The sequence below is a fragment of the Antechinus flavipes genome, chromosome X, assembly GCF_016432865.1.
Source record: "Antechinus flavipes isolate AdamAnt ecotype Samford, QLD, Australia chromosome X, AdamAnt_v2, whole genome shotgun sequence".
Lineage (NCBI taxonomy): Eukaryota > Metazoa > Chordata > Mammalia > Dasyuromorphia > Dasyuridae > Antechinus > Antechinus flavipes.
In genome coordinates, this window is record NC_067404.1 from 1466407 (window position 1) to 1477649 (window position 11243).

At 36.8% G+C, this 11243-nt stretch overlaps 1 pseudogene; it reads left to right on the plus strand.

The window, feature by feature from the left end:
• Positions 1 to 628: 628 nt before the first annotated feature.
• On the plus strand, positions 629 to 2221 carry LOC127542763 (protein PALS2-like; annotated as a pseudogene).
• The last annotated feature ends 9022 nt before the right edge of the window (positions 2222 to 11243 follow it).

Below are 11243 nucleotides of genomic sequence, written 5' to 3' on the forward strand. Positions count from 1 at the left end.
ACACACTGTGCTAGTTTAAAGATTGTGGCAGTAACTTCCCAGGAGGGTGGGCTAGGAAGCATATTGGAAAATGAACCCTTTTTCCTCTGTACTTTTTGGCATTCGTTGTGGCATATGTGATGGATGTTTAATCTCAGGGCATTTCTATTATCACATTCAAAGTCATTTGCCCTGAGCAGGTTTTTACAGCATGTGAAGATATTGTCTTATTCAAAGATCTCAAAGGCTCCTCAGGAACCTTCAAACTTCCAGTGTGTCCAAAACTGCCTGAATCAAGGCAAAGTCTGATCATTGCCTTCCTGGTCTAAGATTATCAAGCTCCTGATCCTGGTTAGAGTATGGGTGACACAATTGTAGCCTGGAACTTGAGAAATTCAGAAACCCACGCTGACTGGGCCCACTCCATTTTTATATTACATAATCTCAACTGAGCCTTCAGTGCATAGCAATCCTTTTAAACATCTCTGATGGATTCGTTCTCCCACTCACTACAGCTGATACTCCAAATATTTTTACCCCTCTTCAAATCTCACAAGGCTCCCTCTTCTGACAATATCAAACTAAGACTCTTGCCTTGGATTTTATTGGGGAAAAAACAAGGGATGGGAGGGGACACTGAAACCAAGCCATGTCAAGGGGAGTCCAGCCCCAGCACCTCTATGCATTTGCAACCCTACTTGGGACTTGGTCCACAGGGGGCATCAGTGGTAGTGGCAGCAAGGGGCTGAGGGCTGGAGTGATGGCCAGGGTCATGGGGTGAGAGCTGCCACTGGCTTAATTTAAGAATTCACCACACACTGCCTGGACTGTTATAGCTTTGGTCTCCCTGTCTCAAGTATTCCTCACTCCAGTACATCCTCCAAAAAGATGCAGCAGGTTTAGACAACCTCACTGAGTTGCTCTCATCTGCAGGGACAGAAATTCGCCTCATTTTCTTCAAGATTATCATGAAGAATTTAATTATAAAATCCTTCCCTAATATTCATGAGAGACTAGAAGATCTTAAACTTGAAGCTGTCAGTGCTAATAATTTGGAACTGGTGAATGAAAGTCTTGAAGACATCAGCCTTTTCAAAAATGTAGATGAAAAAACATCACAGGGCTGGTTAGTATTCTCAAGGATCCTCACTTTCAGCTAGTTTTGGAGGTCTATGATCGTGGCATCAAAGTGTTATGATTCAACTTCATCTAGCCAAGAAATTAATCATTTCTCGGTGAACAAACTGCCACCAGTAGATACTATTTCTAGACTTGATATCCACAAGAGAGTAGGAGAGCCCTTAGATGTGACACTGAAGGTTAAGAATAATGACTTGGTAATTGCCTGAATCTTTCATGAAGAAATGATAGATCAGCAGGGTCTTCTTCATGTGGCAGTTGTCATTAAGTAGGTCAATGGACAATAGCTTGGGAACAACCTCAAGGAGTTATAAGAGCTCCCAAAGAGCTCTCATCAGTGGCAGTGGCAGTGTCACACTGACAATCCTGCCCAGCTACAGAGACACCACCACTTCTTAGCAGGTATTTCTAAAGTACCATTTTGATTATGATTTCTACAACGAACGCCTAATTCCATAAAATGAGGCAAAGCTGAAGTTTTCAAAAGGAGACATTTTACAGACTGTCAACCTCCAAGATCCAAACTGATGGCTAAGCAAGTAAAAAAAAAGGAAGAAAGTGTCATTCCTATCTCAAAGCAGAATCTGGAAGAGAAAAGAAAGACTTGTTGTTGGAAGACACTGGGAAAAACCAAGGCCTTTTTGTGCAACTATAAGCAGAAGGGGACAAAAAGAAAGAGATAATGCATCTCATGACTCAAAATACAGAATATGACCAACATGAAACCCTGATATATGAAGAAGTAGCCAAAAAAATGACTCCTTATAAGACATTAGTATTGATAGGAACCCCAGGGTATTGGCCAAAGAAAGTTGAAGAACAGATTCATAGAATTAAATTTCACTATGTTTGAGATCACAATTCCATTTACCTCATAGAAACCAAGGGAAGATGAAAGAGATGACCAGGCATATAAATTTGTTTCATGAGCTGAGATGGAGGCAGACACTAAAATTATAAGATACTTAGAGCATGGTAAATACCAAGAAAACCTCTTTGACACCAGATAGACTCTCTCTTGGAGGTAGCCCAGACTGGGAGGATGTGAATCCTGGACATGAAACCACAAACTCTGAAAGTATTAATGACATCTGAGCAATAAACATGACATATGGCATAAACTCAGATGGCATCTATTCTGGTTTTCTTGGTATTTTTGGCTATTTTCTTATATATCAGGATTTCATGTTGGTCATAAAAGCAGAGCCTCAGTGGATTCCCATCAGCTGGCTATACTAATAGACCATTCATGAAGAATTAGAAGGACAACTAAAACTTTATAAATATATATTTGTCTAAGAAACCATGTACAAAGCTAGTCAGTACCTGCCTAGTCAAGGCATCTTTCAGTCTGTTGCCTGAAATATTAGTACATGATTGGATTTCTTAATTTTCTCTAACTATATACAGGTAATCTTTCTATTCATATCACAGAAAAATGCATCTAAGCATTTCAAATATATTTTGATTTAGCATTTCTACCTTTTTCATCCAAGTTTTCCAATCATTCACTTTAAAAATGCATTTTGGTCTCACATTTTCACTATCATAATGGGCACTTGAAGCAGTTTTTGTAAAATCCTCAAAATTAAGGGAAAACATGAATCACTGAGCTATCATCTTAATTTAATTTCTTCTGTGAGTAGAATGTTAATAATCAGTGATATACTTTACTTTGCCAACTATTCTACTAGAGCCAGCACCCATGTACTCTCATCAGGGAGTACTCACGTCTATAAAGGTAGCCATTTGGATATGGTTTTGGGGGATGGGGTTTCCTTCACCCAAAAAGTTCCTCAGTGGAAATCTTACTGGAGCATTCTACCATGGAACGAGCATCTTCTATGAAAGTCCAATTGTCACACATAAACTTGAAATATCCTTTTGGATGGCTCAGCAGAAACTGTTACAGAGAAATAAGAATTCCAAGACTCATCCAGACGATTATTTCTTTAGCAAGGCATGTGAGTGCAAAATAGATCAGGTCCAAGGCTCTCAATCAGTACAAGGATCTTGAACCTTGGTTTGTACACAGTGAATACATAGTTAAAGGCTGTATTGATTGAGACACCTTGTTTCTTATTGGTAAAGAGGATTGAGAGACATTGAGGTTGGGGTTGGGAGGGTAGTCTTGTTACATTCCAATAATCAGATTAAAGATTTAAAAGAGTTGGAAATGAACATCACAAAAAGGTGGATAAGGATAAAATGGAATTACTAAAGCTATTTCAATATAGCACACTACAATTAATGTTTGAAAAAGGCTGGCCTGCAAGAAAAGCCTCATAGTAGAGTCTAAAGTCTTGCATTGCATTTTCCCATAAACAAACAAGATAAAGGAGATCTACAATATATGTAAAGTACAATATGCAACAATGAGATATCAATCTCCAATAGCACAGAAAGCAAATGCTGAAGAAAGTGATGTTGGTAAAGTAATAAAGTAGTCCATTGAAATAAGCAACTTTGTCTTGAACTTCCTAGAGTTCAAATAATGCCATAACCATAACCATAACTCCTTTCATAGCAAATTTCTATAATCAGGACAGGTGAACAGTGAAAGTTTTGTGAATACAATACTAAACTTATTAATTACTAGATTTATGCTGGAAAAGTCTCAGGGAAGAATGAAACATGTACTTTATGAACCCTCAAAGTGGGTTAAGGTTAAGGGTGAGGTAAGGTTAAAAATACACACAAAAAAATCGATAGCACTAGGGTGATATTAAAGGAACCAAAAAAAAAGGTATATGAAAGTGCTGCCACGAATCTTTGAAAATGGGCTAACTGAAAACTGTGGCTCTTGAAATTTGAAGTGCTGGCTGCTAAAGGCCCTTGGGGAAATGGATGTTTTCAATGTTACCATTAGTGATTTATACATCCAGATTTAATTTGGTTGAAATTTGTCCTGAAAGTAAATCATGCTGTGATCTCATTTACAGTGAGATATGTTCTTCTATCAGGACAATTGTGGTAAATCCCTTAATGCAAAATATGGCTGCTATGGGATAATAAACATGGATCAGAAAAACCCAAGTTCAAACATCAAAAATTTACTAACTGTATGACATTTAGCAAGGCCTTCACCTCTATTTACTTCAGTTCCCTAATCTGCAAAAGTGATAATTGTAGTTAGTACTCACCTCCCAGAGTAGTAGTGAGAATTACATGATTATAAAGTAAGCACTATGTAACTGTTAGTAAATGTAAGTACTCTATATTGATCTTGAATACAATCAATATGGAATGCCTTAAGTGATCAAGTAAATGATTTTTTATGTAAGATAATTTGGCAATGCATTTGACTGAATTGATGACATGTGGCTGATAATAAGTATTGCTTCGTGTTTTAAATACATGATATTGTGTATGTTATTATTGTTTTTCTAAATTGTTTCATATGTTGTGAAAGTCAGGGAACCATTGTGTCAGAAATATTATTTAAAAAGCACTTTTCCTTTTCATGTGGATGCTGTTAGGTTATGAATTGAGGTGTAAAAAATGTGGTGAAATTATTTGAAAACTGTTAAATATTTAATGCCCCATTAAATATTTTTGCTTTAAAGTGGATAATAGTGAGGAATTGTTGGAATCTTTACAAACTGCTAACTCATCAGAGTTGATAGATTGTTGATCTGATCTTACAAGATGTTTTGGGCCAGAACCTAAAACAAGGTACTAAGTAGAACTAATTGATATAATGCTTGTGTTCACACCTTTACTCATTGGAGTTCACAAGTATGGGAGATTCACAAAGTAAACTTTGTAACTTTGTGAATTCATACCTCCCTTGAAGCTCTTAGGGCCAAAGAGCACTATGGGAGAAAACCCATAATCCCTCTCTCTTGTATCCCACAATTCCTCTCTCTCATATAAAAGAAACAGACAGAGGCTCTCGGACAGATTTCACCAGAATTACGTGAAGAGTGGAGCTGGATTGAAGGCTGAAGAAAGCAGAGGCAGAAGCAAAGGACAAAACTGCAAGAGTTCTTGGAACCAAGCAGAGAGATTGGCCTCTAAGAAAAGCTAACTGGGCTATACTGGAGATTGAGAGCCAGAAGCCCTCTCTCCAAGGCAAGAGAGAGATCCATTCCATTTTCCACTTGGCTGGCTGGAGGACTGAAGGACAAACCTTTGGATTTGGAGACATTCGGACAGAGCTCTTGGAACCAAGCAGAGAGATAGGCCTCTAAGAATCTAGCTATCTGGGCCCAAGGAAAGAGGCAAGACTTGGAAGGAGGAATAAACATTTGTATTTTTACCAGCTGGCTGCATTTGGGGTAATTATTGATCTGAACTGATACTAAGGCTGCCTCCAGAAAACCTCCCCCAGAAACCTGCTCTTTCTCCCAGAGAGAACCATCATTTTATATTATATATTTTAAAAAAGAAAAAGAACACCACAAGGAATGAGCTTTATTTGGGATTATTTGACCATCACTTGTGAAAATTATAAAATTATATATATATTAATAAATAACATATATTGAAGCTACATCTTTGAAACAACTTAATAGACCTCAGATTTAAAGATTCGTCTTATGCAATATGGATGTTAGTCTGGAGACTTACCCCCATTATTTTTCTTGGGGTTCTGAATTAATTATCATGTAGTCCCTGTATGTGTGAAACTCCAGAATATGATTATTCTTAATTTATAAGTGAAGAATAAATGAAATCCCTTCCATTTACTCATTGATAACTGTTGTTGCAACATGAAGAATATAGTAATAACACAGCCCTAAATTGTGATTAGTAAAATTTTGCAATCTAAGAAAATCTCTTGGAACTGTAATTTGATATTATTTTGAGTTTTGATTTGAGATATGATTGTCTGGAGTATTAATTAAATAATTCATCATTCAAGGGAATGTCATTTTGCTTTCCAAAGGGTGAGGGCTCTAAGAACAGATAGATATCTGTGTCTCAGAAAGTAGAAGGGATGACTTTGCCTCAGTGAATGTAGGGTGCTCTTGATTCAGTTTCCTCATTGTGCTCTTTCCTTTATGAAGAGGAAAATTTCCTACATGGTTAATTCTGAGCATGGCTTTTGATATCCTGTAAATAATGTGGAACTATGTTACATGATTGCCTGTCAAATGTGACATACCTGGAATCAGCGTTAAGGGAGTTTTTCCCATTAGGTCAGTCCATACCTTTGAGAAGGCAATCTTGATAATGTCATAACCGTGTTCCTCATATTCTCTTCATAGCAAATTTCTATAATCAGGGCAGGTGAACAGTGGAAGTTTTATGAATAAAATACTAAACTTATTAATTACTAGACTGATGCTGGAACATCTGAGTTACTATAACAGAATGCAAGTAGGGAAAATCTTACTCTTTTAATCTGAATTTATAGCCAACTCCAAACCCCAAGCAGCTAGGTAAATATATTCTTGGCTTGCCATTCACTTGTGAATAGTTCGTGTATAAGATTAAGTCCTTTATTTTCAGGATGATATGAAGATAATATTCTCAAAAGGAGGGAAATAAGACAAAGATGAAATGTAAGAGAGAGCAACAGGATCATATCATTTCCTCTAAGAACTAGGATAAATTATATATGATTTGTGTAGGTATGTATGTGTGTGCGCGCGCGCGTGTGTGTGTGTGTGTGTGTGTGTATAGCTTCCCAATATTTCAAACAGGATATATAGACTTTGAATATGTTTTAGGAATAAGTCCTTAATTGGATTAAGGATTTTACATGTAAAAATTGCACTGATAATTATAAAGAAAGTTAAATCATTTCCTATATTGAAATATATGGTAATACCAAGAAACAGAAGAATTCCTTTCTAAGTCAGCCCATCATGGTTCCTTTTTAAAGATTCTTCCTTCAGACTGCTGATGGAAGTGTCATTATCAAGTATGGGGTTTAGATAAAGATGACAACAGCATGTTAAAATTGAAATTCTCTGGAGTTTCAAGTGAACTATGAATTTCTAATTTGATGTTTTTATAGTTCAGTTGTTAAGATAATAATAACCATAAATTTTGAGCTGATTTTCACCACATAAATTAGTTATTGGAAAACCAAATTTGAAATGTTGCACTAAATTGTATTAAATCTTGTTACTGGCAGATTTTTGCAGAATTACTGAGAAATCTCTGTAAGAGACTTGGAACCAAGGCTACTAGGACAACTAGCCTCCCTCAGAGCTGTCCTACAATGAAACCTATTCCAGAATGTCCAAGGGAGGATGTTTCTAAGAATCAGATTACTACCTGGGACATCTGGGACTCAAGATGAAAAGTGTTGATTAAATGAACATTGGGAGTGGGTTACCAGGTTACAAGACGATGTTGTTTATTATTGATGATTATTATCACTGTATTACTTTGGCTTTTTGTTTCATGGTATTCATGTTTGCTGAGTTTTCTTAGTTAACTTGATAACGTAAATCTTCCTTCTAAAATTAGTCTATGGTGAGCCCTCTAAGTAGTGTGATCTGTAGCCTGACTTAGTTAGAGGTGCTTACACTAACATCTCTTATTTAAAAAAGAAAAAAAGTGAACCAGCAGTGTTTCTACTGGTACTGTATCCTAAATAGATCTTAAAGCAGGGAAAGGAACCCACATGTACAAGAATGTTTGTGGCAGCCCTTTTCACAGTGGCAAGAAACTGGAAACTGAGTGGATGCCCATCAGTTGGGGAATGGATAAATAAGTTATGGTATATGAATGTTATGGAATATTATTGTTCTATAAGAAACTATCAGCAGGTAGATTTCAGAGAGGCCTGGAGAGACTTACACGAACTGATGCTGAGTGAGGTGAGCTGAACCAGATCATTGTACATGGCAATAACAAGATTATACAAAGATCAATTCTGATGGATGTGGCTCTTTTCAACAATGAGATGACTGAGGCCAGTTCCTGTAGAAACTACTGAATCAATGCATTGAGGCCAGGACTGCCAAGTGCTCGAGGCTAACTACTGATTGGGCAATACTCTATGGGCATATGCTTGGAAAATGGTCCTTCAACTATCCTGTGCTGGCTCAATGATTAGTGTATAGAAGATTGTAGGAGAGACTAGGGGGTGGAGTAGGACAAGCAAGGGACATACTTGGGCAGCAGACAAGGGAGAAGTCAGTTGCAGAGATTCTGTTTCCGTCCTGTTCAATCCTGCATCTAAAACCAAGAATAAAGAACAAGGACTTTTGCTTATCCTGACTCCAGCTGATTCTGGGGTGTCCTGGGTGCTAGCATGGTCGTCACAAGTTCCAATGATCTGGTGATAAAAAGAGCCATCTACACCCAGAGAGAGGACTGTGGGAACTGAATGTGGATCACAACATAGCATTCTCACTCTTTTTGTTGTTTGCTTGAATTTTATTTTTCTTCTCATTTTTTTTTCTTTTTGATCTGATTTTTCTTGTGCAGCAAGATTACTGTATAAATATGTATGCCTATATTGGATTTACTTATATTTTTGCCATGTTTAACATATATTGGATTATTTGCCATCTAGTGGAAAGGGCATGGGAAAGGGGAGTGGAAATTGGAACACAAGGTTTTGCAAGAGTCAATTTTTTCCAATTATATATATTTTTTAATTTTAGCTTTTTATTTACAAGATATATGCATGGGTAATTTTTCAGCATTGACAATTGCAAAACCCTCTTTTTCAACTTTTCCCCTCCTTCCCCCTACACCCTCCCCTAGATGGCAGGCAGACCTATACATGTTAAATATCTTAGGGTATAAATTAAATACAATATATGTATACATGTCCAAACAGTTATTTTGCTGTTCAAAAAGAATTGGATTTTGAAATAGTGTACAATTAGCCCATGAAGGAAATCAAAAATTCAGGTGGACAAAAATAGAAGGAGTGGAAATGCTATGTTATGGGTCACACTCATTTCCCAGAGTTCTTTGGCTGGGTGCAGGTGGTTCTATTCATTGTTGAACAAATGGAAGTGATTTGGTTCATCTCATTGTTGAAGATAGACACGTCCATCAGAATTGATCCTTATATGATATTGTTGTGATCTCATTTCACTCCTCCTCATTTCACTTAGCATCAGTTCATGTAAGTCTCTCCAGTCCTCTCTGTATTCATCCTGCTGGTCATTTCTTACAGAACATTAATATTCCATAACATTCATATACCACAATTTACTCAGCCATTCTCCAACTGATGGGCATCCACTTAGTTTCCAGTTTCTGGCCACTACAAAGAGGGCTGCCATAAACATTTTGCACACACAAACATTTTGTACCTTCTTTAAGATCTCTTTGGGATATAAGCCCAGTAGTAACACTGCTGGATCAAAGGGTATATACAATTTGATAACTTTGGGGGCATAATTCCCGATTGCTCTCCAGAATGGTTGGATTCGTTCACAACTCCACCAACAATGCATCAGTGTCCCCAGTTTTCCCACATCCCCTCCAACATTCCTGTGGATCATTTCTTTTTTTATTTATTTATTTAATAACTTTTTTATTGACAGAACCCATGCCAGGGTAATTTTTTACAACATTATCCCTCGCACTCACTTCTGTTCCAACTTTTCCCTTCCCTTTCTCCACTCCCTCCCCTAGATGGCAAGCAGTCCTTTACATTTTAAATAGGTTACAGTATATCCTAAATGCAATATATGTGTGCAGAACCGAACAGTTCTTTTGTTGCACAGGAAGAATTGGATTCAGAAGCTAAAAATAACCTGGAAAGAAAAACAAAAATGCAAATAGTTTACACTCATTTCCCAGTGTTCCTTCTCTGGGTGTAACTGCTTCTGTCCATCATTGATCAATTGGAACTGAATTAGATCTTCTCTTTGTTGAAGATATCCACTTCCATCAGAATACATCCTCATACAGTATTGTTGTTGAAGTATAAAATGATCTCCTGGTTCTACTCATTTCACTCAGCATCAGTTCATGTAAGTCTCTTCAGTCCTCTCTGTATTCATCCTGCTGGTCATTTCTTACAGAACAACAATATTCCATAACATTCATATACCACAATTTACCCAACCATTCTCCAATTGAGGGGCATCCATTCAATTTCCAGTTTCTAGCCACTACAAACAGGGCTGCCACAAACATTTTGGCACATACAGGTCCCTTTCCCTTCTTTAGTATCTCTTTGGGATATAAGCCCAGAAGTAACACTGCTGGATCAAAGGGTATGCACAGTTTGATAGCTTTTTGGGCATAATTCCAAATTGTTCTCCAGAATGGTTGGATCCATTCACAACTCCACCAACAATGCATCAATGTCCCAGTTTTCCCCCATCCCTTCCAACATTCATCCTGATTTTTTTTTCTGTCATCTTAACCAATCTGACAGGTGTTTAATGGTATCTCAGAATTGTCTTAATTTGCATTTCTCTGATGAAGTGATTTGGAACACTTTCATATGAGTGGAAATGGTTTCAATTTCATCATCTGAAAATTGTCTGTTCATATCCTTTGACCATTTATCAATTGGAGATTGGCTTGATTTCTTATAAATTAGAGTCAATTCTCTATATATTTTGGAAATGAGACCTTCATCAGAACCTCTAACTATAAAAATGTTTTCCCAGTTTGTTGCTTCCCTTCTAATCTTGTTTGCATTAGTTTTGTTTGTACAAAGGCTTTTTAATTTGATGTAATCAAAATTGTCCATGTTGTGATAAATAATGATCTCTAGTTCTTCTTTAGTCAGAAATTCCTTCCTCCTCCACAAGTCTGAGAGATAAACTATCCTATGTTCCTCTAATTTATTTATGATCTCGTTCTTTATGCCTAAATCATGGACCCATTTTGATCTTATCTTGGTATATGGTGTTAAGTGAGGGTCCATGCCTAATTTCTGCCATACTAATTTCCACTTTTCCAAGCATTTTTTGTCAAATAATGAATTCTTATCCCAAAAGTTGGGATTTTTGGGTTTGTCAAACACTAGATTGATATAGTTGACTATTTTGTCTTGTGAAGTTAACCTATTCCACTGATCAACTCATCTATTTCTTAGCCAATACCAAATGGTTTTGGTGACTGCTGCTTTATAATATAGTTTTAGATCAGGTACAGCTAGGCCACCTTCATTTGATTTTTTTTTTCATTAATTCCCTTGAGATTCTAGACCTTTTGTTCTTCTATATAAATTTTATTGTTAT